We start from the raw sequence: 9806 nt of genomic DNA, 5'->3' as shown, positions 1-9806 counted from the left end.
TTCTTTGTTAGAAAGTGTATTTTTTTCTGATATAAGAATTGCTACCCTGGCTTTCTTTTGATTTCCATTTGCATGGAATACCTTTCTCCATCCCTTCACTTTCAATTTGTGTGTGTCTTTAGATCTGAAGTGAGTTTCTTGTAGGAATCATATATATGGGTCTTGTTTTTGTATTTATTCAGCTTCTCTATGTCTTTTGATTTGAGCACTTCCATTTACATTTGAAGTAATTATTGAAAGGTACGTATTTATTGCCATTTTGTTCATTGTATCTGGGTTGTTTTTGTGGGTTTTTTTTTCTTTTTCTTTTTTTGTTTCTCTTCCCATGTCATTTGATGACTATCTTTAGTGTTATGTTTGTATTCTTTTCTCTTTTTTGTGTGTATCTAGTATAGATTTTTGGTTTGTGGCTACCATGAGGTTTATATATAGCAATCTATATCTAAACATGATTACTTTAATTTGCTTATCTTAATTTCACATGCATTTTATAAATTTATTTATTTATTTACTTATTTATCTTTTAAAAAAATTTTGGCTGCATTGGGTCTTCATTGCTGTGCTTGGGCTTTCTCTAGTTGCCACTAGCAGGGGCTACTCTTTGTTGTGGTGTGTAAGCATCTCATTGTGGTGGCTTCTCTAGTTGCAGAGCATTGGCTCTAGGTACACGGGCTTCAGTAATTGTGACATGCAGACTCAGTAATTGTGGCTCCTGGGCTCTAGAGCGCAGACTCAGTAGTTGTAGTGCACGGGCTTAGTTGTGAGCAGGAGCTACTCATTGTTGCGATGCCTGGGCTTCTCACTGCGATTGCTCCTCTTGTTGTGGAGCATAGGCTCTATGTACTTGGGCTTCAGTAGTTGTGGCACGCAGGCCCAGTAGTTGTGGCTCACAGGCTAAGAGCACAGGCTCAGTAGTTGTGGCACATGGGCTTAGTTGCTCTGTGGCATGTGGGATCTTCCCAGACCAGGGCTTGAACCCATGTTTTCTGCATTGGCAGTGGATTCTTAACTGTGCCACCAGGGAAGTCCAATTTCACATGCATTTAAAAACCTCTGCATGTCTACTCCCTTCCTCTTCCAATTATTGTTTTTGACATTATATTTTACATGTGTTTGTTTTGTGTATCCCTTAAATACTGTGGATATAGATGGTTTTACTCCTTTTGTCTTTTAACCTTCCTACTAGGTTTACATGTGGTTGATTTACTACCTTTACTGTATGTCTGCCTGTATCTATGAGATTTTTCCTTTCATAATTTTCATGTTTCTAGTTGTGGCTCTTTCTTTTTCACTTAGAGAAGTCTCTTTAACATTTCTTGCAAAGCTTGTTTTGTGGTGTTGAACTCTTTTCCTTTTGCTTGTCTGTAAAACTTTTGATCTTTCAGTCAAATGTGAAAGCCTTGCCAGGTAGAGAATCTTGGCTGTAGGTTTTTCCCTTTCATCACTTTACATATATAGTGCTACTTCCTTCTGGCTTTTATGATTTTTGCTGAAAAGCCTTATGGGAATTCTCTTGTATGTAACTTGTTGCTTTTCCTTTGTTGTTTTTAATATTCTCTTTTTATCTTTAATTTTTCCCATTTAATTACAATGTGTCTTGGTGTGATCATGTCTGTGATTCTCTGTGATTCCTGGACCTGGATGTTTGTTTTCTTTCCCAGGTTAAGGAATTTTTCAGCTCTTATGTCTTCAAACATGTTCTCCGCCACTTTCTCTCTTTCTTCTCATTCTGGGATCCATGTAATGCAAATGTTAGTACTCTTGATGTTGTCTCAGAAGTCTCTTAGATCATCCTCATTTCTTTTTATTCTTTTCCCTTTTTCTATTTATCTTCACTGATTTCCACTACTCTGTCTTCTAGCTTGCTGATCTGTTCCTCTGATCATTTAATCTACTGTTGAGCCTTCCTAGTATATTTTTCATTTCAGTTATTGTATTATTCATCTGTTTACTTTTTCTTTGTATTTTCTAAATCTTTTTAAAAACTTACAACTTTTCACTCTGCTCACCTAATCTACTCGAGTTCTTTGAACATCTTTATGATCAATCCCTTGAATTCTTTATTGGGTAGATTTCTTATCTTCACTTCACTTAGTTATTCTTCTGGGATTTTATCTTGTTTCTTCATTTGGAACATAATTTTCTGTCACCTTATTTTTCCTAATTTGTTTTCTTCATTTTTATGTATTTGATGATGGTTTTATTTCTCAACATTCGAGAATTGTCCTTTTGTAGGAGACACCCTATACATACCAGCAGCACACTCTTTTCTGGTCACTAAAGCTATATACTTTAGGGGTACCTCCTGTGTGGGCTGTATAGGTTCTTCAGTTGTGGTGGGATGACTACTGTGGGTGGTCTCGTAGATGTGACTGGCCCTCATTCAGTTGGTTGTTAGGACCTGCGTTGTGTGGAGGCTTTCAGATGCTCATGGGTGGGGCTGGGTCATGAGGTTGATGGCTGCAGAGTGCAGGGGGCTCCTGGTGCTACTGCTGGGCCACTGTTGGGCAGAACCTAGTTCTGGGTGGGAGGTTCATGGGCTGGGGTTCTGAATCTATTGTCTACCTGCTGATGGGCTGGACTGGTTCCCTACACAGCTGGTTGGGGTCTTAGGATGTCCCAAATCTGGCTTCAACCTTCTGGTGAGTGTAGCTGGGGCCCAGAGAACATAGAGACTGGTGCTGGCCTACTGGTTTGGTGAGCTGGGTCCTGGCACTGCAGGCTGCAGGGTTGTGTTTGTCTTGGGGCTGGTGTCACCCAGTGGTGAGTGAGGCTGGGCCCTGAGGCTAGTGCCAGTCCACAGGTGGGTGGTACTGGGTCTTAGAGTTTCTATCTGCAGGACCTGGTGGTCAGTAGCTGGTACTGGTATGTTGGTGAGTGAGACCATGGCCCTGGGTGTTCAGTCGCTTGTGCTGGCCTGCTGGTTGGTGAGATGTGTCTTGATATGGTAGGTAGTGGGGCTACTGTGGTACTTGGGTTGGTGTCTGCCCAATAGTGAGTGAGGCTGGGTCCTGGGGTGTTTGTCTCCAGGGCCTGGTAGTCCTGGAGCTGGTGTCATCTTGTTTGTAGGTGGGGCTAGAGCCTGTGGGGTCCTGGTGATGATGCCTGCTTACTGGTGTGTTATGCTGGTCCTGGGGTTAGTGCTGGCCCACTGTTGGGTGGAACCAAGTGTCACAGTCTCTGGCTGTGGATCTTGGGGTTCCTGGAACTGGTGTTGACCTTCTGGTGGGCCAAGCTGGTCTGGCGGCCTCTGGATGCAGTGCTCTGTGGGTCCCAGGTTTATTGTCTGGGCATTGGTGTGCAGGGTTGGGTCCTGGGCATTCTGGTGGACAGGGATATATCCTGGGGCAGCTATGATGTGTGTGTGTTTTAAGGCAGTTGGCCTGGTGATGGGTGGGGTTATTTCCCTGCCCAGCTAGCTGCTTGGCTTGACTTGAGGCATCTCAGTACTGGTGCCAACAGGCTGCTGGGCAGGGCTGGGTACTGACACTAATAAGCTAGAAGAAAGTTTCCAAAATGGCACCTGCAAGCACCAGTGTCCACGTGGTAGAACGAGCTTCCCAAAATGGTTGCCACCAGTGTCTTTGTCTCCACGGTGAACTCCAGTTGCCTACTGTCTCTCTGGGAGGCTCTCTGAGATCAGCAGGTGGGTCTGTCCCAGGCTCCTTTCAAATTACTCCTTCTGCCCTGGGTCCTGGAGCATGTGAGGTTTTGTGTGCACCCTTTAAGAGTAGAGTCTCTATTTCCCCCACCCCTCTGCTTCTCTGGAAAGGAAGCCCCACTGGCCTTCAAAGCTAAATGTTCTGGGAGCTCATCTTACTGGTGCAGTACCCACAGCTGGGTAGTCCAGTGTGGGACTCAGAGCCCTCATTCTTTGCGGAAAATCTCTGCAATTGTATTTATCTTTCCATTAATATGCCAGCCACCCACAGATATGAGTCTTGACTATACTGCACTTCAGCCCTCCTACCCATCTCATTGTTGTTCCTTCTTTGTATCTTAAGTAGTAGAAGATAGTTTTTGCTAGATTTGGTCTTTCTCATCAATAGTTGCTCTGTAAATAATTGTAACTCTGTTTTGCCTGTGGGAGGACATAAGCTCAAGGTCTTCCTACTCTGCCATCTTTGTCATGAGGGAAATTTCTTTATAAAAGAACTTCATCTACTGATTGTACAGGAATAATAATATTTGACATCACCTTTTTATAAGCACTAGTAAAATAATAAGTCTTGACAATGATCATCAGCAGATACTAAAACTGTTAAATAGACGGGGACCCTGGTAATGGATGAATTCATGGTGACAATACTTGAGTCCACTTATCAATCTTACCTCTATGAAAAGTGAAATAACTATAATGTGCTTCAAGATGTGATACTATAGGAAGTAGAGACAAGTATTTTTGTAAAAAAACAAACTTGATCTTGAATCTAATCAAATCTCTAAATCTAACCACTAGTTTAAGGAATCATCTTAAAATAAATTTTAAAATAATATGCAATAAGCTAAACACAGAATGTGCGGTATTTTAAAATAAAAAGTGCCCATGTCATAGGATCTTGTTTCTCCCTGTGCTCACAGGTAACAGGGCACCACCTACATGAGCTCCAGGGGCAGGCACAAGCCACGGCTGCCATCTTGGACTCCAAAGGCGGGTGTGGACCTCTGCAGCTGCTGCCACCACTGAGGATCCTGTGGGTGTATGTCATTGCCCCCACCTTACCTGGAGTCTGTGCAGCCCACCACTGCTTAGGGTCCCGTGATCAGGGGCTAACATCCCCAGGAGCGTGCATGGACCATTGCTGCTACTGAGGGCCCTACAACCCAGTGCCAACCACTGCCCCATCTCCCCTGGGGCACAAAACTGGCCACCGCTGCTGCTCCCACCTAGGGTACTGTGATCTGGGGCCAACTTCCCCAGGGGGGCATGACCTGCTGCTGCTGCTGTGGAGGGACCTGTGACCTGGAGCTAACCTCTGTCCCTGGATGCCTAGGACCCTGCGTGAGTCATGCACCTGTGCACCTGCACACCTGCACAGCCCCTATCAAGGGGACAAGAGCCAGCACACACTGAGGAAAGAGACAGCAAACATCCAAACCAAAAACAGCCCTTACACCAAAAATATATTAAACCCACACAAGCTACACAGGGATGCTCCTGCTTATAAATAGCTCTCCAAAACTATAATAGATAACTGTTTCTCCTAAACACCAGACTAAGGGAAATATAAGCAAAACAAAGAAGCAGAGGAACCACACTCAGTTAAAAGATCAAGAAAATTCCCCTGAAGGAACAAAAAATGAAACAGACCTCTTCAGTGTAACAGACATTGAGTTCAAAAAGGAGGTAATGAAAATACTGAAGGAATTAAGAAAATCTGTGAACAGAAATGCAGATTACTGTAAAAAGGAACTAGAAACTATAAGGAGGAGCCAAGAAAAATTAGAAAATTCATTTGTCAAGACAAAAGCTGAGTTAAAGGCAATGAATAGCAGAATGAATAATGAAGGAGAAAGAATAAGTAATCTGGAAGGTAGAATAATGGAAATTACCCAATCAGAAAAGCAGACAGAAAGCAAAATTAAAAAATGAAAGCAATATAAGCAGACAGAAAGCAAAATAAAAAAATGAAAGCAATATAAGACCTATGGGATAATATAAAATGAGCCAATCTACTCATAATAGGGTTTGCTGAAGGAGAAGAAAGAGAAAAGGGGATTGAAAATGTATTTGAAGAAATTATGGCTGAAAATTTCCCTAAACCTAAAGAAGGAAACAGATATTCAGATACAGGAAGCACAGAGAGTCCCAAACAAGATGAACCCAAAGAGAATATACACCAAGACATATTATAATAAAAGTGGCAAAAGTTGATAAAGAGAGGGTTCTAAAGGCAGCAAGAGAAAAACAAAGAGTTCTTTACAAGGGAACCCCCATAAGGCTACCAGCTAATTTCTCTACCAAAACACTGCAGGCCAGAAGGGAGTGGCAAAATGTATTCAAAGTCTTGAAAGAGAAAAATCTGCAACCTAGAATACTCTATCCAGAAGATTATCATTTAGAATAGGAGGAGAAATAAAGAATTTCTCAGACAAGAAAAACTAAAAGAATACAGCAATATTACATCTATCCTAAAAGAAATATTGAAAAGTCATTTCTAAATAGAAAAGAAGCAAGAAAAAATAGGAAGGAGGAAATAACATTTGGAAAGCAAATCACTTAAATTAGCCAGTATACAGATCAAAAATGAAAAAAAAACTATTTGTGAAAGCAATGATAAACACAAGCAACAGCAAAAGGATAAATATGAAGATGTAAAAAGGGACATCAAAATCATAAAATGTGGGGAAGGAGAGTAAGAAAATGCATATTCTTTCTCTTTTTTTTTAGAATATGTTTGAGACTATATGACTATCAGTCTAAAGCAAGCAGATATAGGAAGAGGTTAACATACTTGAAAAACAGGGCAACCATAAATCGAAAGCATACAATAGATTCACAAAAACCTAAAAGAAGAGAACATTCTTCTTTTTAACAGGAAATCATTAAACCACAAAAAGAAAAACAGAAAGAAAAAGGAACTAAGAAGAAAAAAAGAATCAACTGGGAAACACAGTTTGAAATGGCAATAAATACATATGAGTCAATAATTACCTTAAATGTCAATGGACTTAATGCTCCAATCAAAAGACATAGAGTGGCAGACTGGATAAAAAAAAACAAGAGCCTACAATACGCTGCCTACAAGAGACCCACCTTAAGGCAAAGGACACACATAGATTGAAAGTGAGGGGATGGAAAAAGATATTTCATGCAAACAGAAATGACAAGAAAGTGGGAGTTGCAATACTCACATCAGACAAAATAGACTTTAAAGCAAAGTCTATAAAGAAAGATAAAGAAGGACACTATATAATGATAAAAGGATCAATACAAGAAGAGGATTTTACACTCATCAACATATATGCACCTAATATAGGAGCACCCAAATACATAAAAACAAATACTAACAGACAAAAGGGAGAAATCAATAGGAATACAATAATAGTAGGAGACTTTAACACCCCACTCACATGAATGGACAGATCTTCCAGACAGAGAGTCAATAAGGCAACAGAGGTTCTAAATGATACAATAGAACAGTTAGACTTAATTGATACTTTCAGGACACTACATCCAAAAAAAAAAACACGCCATAATATACATTCTTTTCAAGTGTACACGGAACATTCTCTAGGACTGACCACATCCTAGGGCACAAAACTAACCTCAACAAATTTAAGAGTATAGAAATTATTTCAAGCATCTTCTCTGACCACAATGGCATGAACCTAGAAATCAACCACAGGAAAAGAAATGAGAAAAAAACGATTACATGGAGACTAAATAACATGCTACAGAAAAACCAATGGGTCAATGTGGAAATCAAAACGGAAATTTAAAAATACCTTGAGACAAATGACAATGAAAACGCAACCATACAAAATCTATGGGACACAACAAAAGCAGTTTTTAGAGGGAAGTTCATAGCAATACAGGCTTTCATCAAAAAACAAGAAAAATCTCAACTAAACAACCTAACCTACCACCTAAACAATTAGAAAAAGAACAAACAAAACCTGAAGTCAGCAGAAGGAAGGACATAATAAAGATCAGAGAGGAAATAAATAAAATAGAAATTTAAAAAACAATAGAAAAAAATCAACAAAGCCAAGAGCTGATTCTTTGAAAGGGTAAACAAAATTGATAAACCTCTGTCCAGTCTCACCAAGAAGAAAAGAGAGAGAATCCAAATAAACAAAATAAGAAATGAAAAAGGAGAAATCTCAACTGAGACTGCAGAAATACAAAAAAAACCATAGGAGAATACTATGAACAATTATATGCCAACAAATTTGACAACCTAGAAGAGATGGACAACTTTCTAGAAACATACAGCCCACCAAAATTGAATCAAGAAGAAATAGGTAATTTGAACAGACTGATCACTAGAAGTGAAATAGAATCTATTAAAAAAAAAAAAAAACTTCCTCCAAACAAAAGTCCATGACCAGATGGCTTCACAGGCGAATTCTACCAAACATACAAAGAAGAACTTATAGCAATTCTTCTCAAACTCTTCCAAAAGATTGAAGAGGAGGGAAGACTCCCATAGTCATTCCATGAAGCCACCTTCACCCTGATACCAAAACCAGACAAAGACACTAACAAAAAAGAAAATTACAGGCCAATATATTTGATGAATATAGATGCAAAAATTCTCAACAAAATACTAGCAAACCGAATCCAACGACACATAAAAAAGATCATACACCATGACCAAGTAGGATTCAACCCAGTTTCACAAGGATGGTTCAACATACAAAACTCAATCAATGTAATACACCACATTAACAAAAGAAAAGACAAAAACCACACGATCATCTCAATAAACGCAGAAAAAACATTTGACAAAATTCAACATCCAGTCACAATAAAAACTCTTACCAAAGTGGGAATGGAGGGAACATATCTCAACATAAAAGAAGCCATTTATGACAAACTCACAGCCAGTGTAATACTCAATGGTAAAAATCTGAAAGCCTTTCCAATAAAATTTGGAACAAGACAAGAATGCCCACTCTCACCACTTCTCTTCAACATAGTATTGGAAGTCCTATCTACATCAGTCAGACAAGAAAAAGAACTAAAAGTTATCCAAATTGGAAGGGAAGAGGTAAAATTATCATTATATGCAGGTGACATGATACTATATATAGAAAACCCTAAGGAGTCCACACAAAAACTACTAGATCTAATAAATGAATTCAGCAAAGTAGCAGGATACAAGATTAACATTCAGAAATTGGTTGCATTCATTTACATTAACAATGAAATATCAGAACGGGAATGTAAAAATCAATACCTTTTAAGATCGCACCAAAAAAAAAAAAAAAAGAAAGAAAACCTAGGAATAAACCTGACCAAGGAGGTGAAAGACTTATACACTGAGAACTATAAAACATTAGTAAAGGGAATAAAAGAGGACTCAAAGAAATAGAAAGATATTCCATGCTCTTGGATTGGAAGAATTAATATTGTTAAAATGGCAATACTACCCAAATCAATCTACAGATTTAATGTGATTCCTATCAAATTACCCGTGACATTTTTCACAGAACTAGAACAAGTAATCCAAAAATTATATGGAACCATAAAAGACCCAGAATTGCTAGAACAATCCTGAGGAAAAACAAAAAAAGCAGGAGGCATAACTCTCCCAGACTTTAGACAATACTACAAAGCTACAGTAATCATGACAGTGTAGTATTGGTTCAAAAAAGGCATATGGATCAATGGAACAGAATAGAGAGCCCAGAAATAAACCCACACTCTTATGGTCAATTAATCTTTGACAAAGGAGGCAACGATATAAAATGGGAAAAAGAGAGTCTCTTCAGCAAGTGGTGCTGGGAAAGTTGGACAGCTGCATGTAAGCCAATGAAGTTAGAACACACCCTCACACCATGCACAAAAATAAACGCAAAATGGCTTGAAGACTTAAACATAAGACATGACACCATAAAACTCCTAGAGGAGAGCATAGGCAAAACATTCTCTGACATAAATTGTACCAACGTTTTCTTAGGTCAATCTCCCAAGGCAATAGAAATGAAAAAAAGAAACAAAACAAATGTGACCTAATTAAGCTTACAAGCTTTTGCACAGCAAAGGAAACCACAAAAAAATGAAAAGACAACCTATGGAATGGGAGACTATATTCGCAAATGACAGACAAGGGCTTAATCTCCAAAATATACAAACA

This window comes from Balaenoptera ricei, chromosome 8 (assembly GCF_028023285.1).
Source record: "Balaenoptera ricei isolate mBalRic1 chromosome 8, mBalRic1.hap2, whole genome shotgun sequence".
In the NCBI taxonomy this organism is placed as follows: domain Eukaryota; kingdom Metazoa; phylum Chordata; class Mammalia; order Artiodactyla; family Balaenopteridae; genus Balaenoptera; species Balaenoptera ricei.
The sequence above is the reverse complement of the archived record's forward strand: the minus strand, read 5'-3'. Positions refer to the sequence as shown.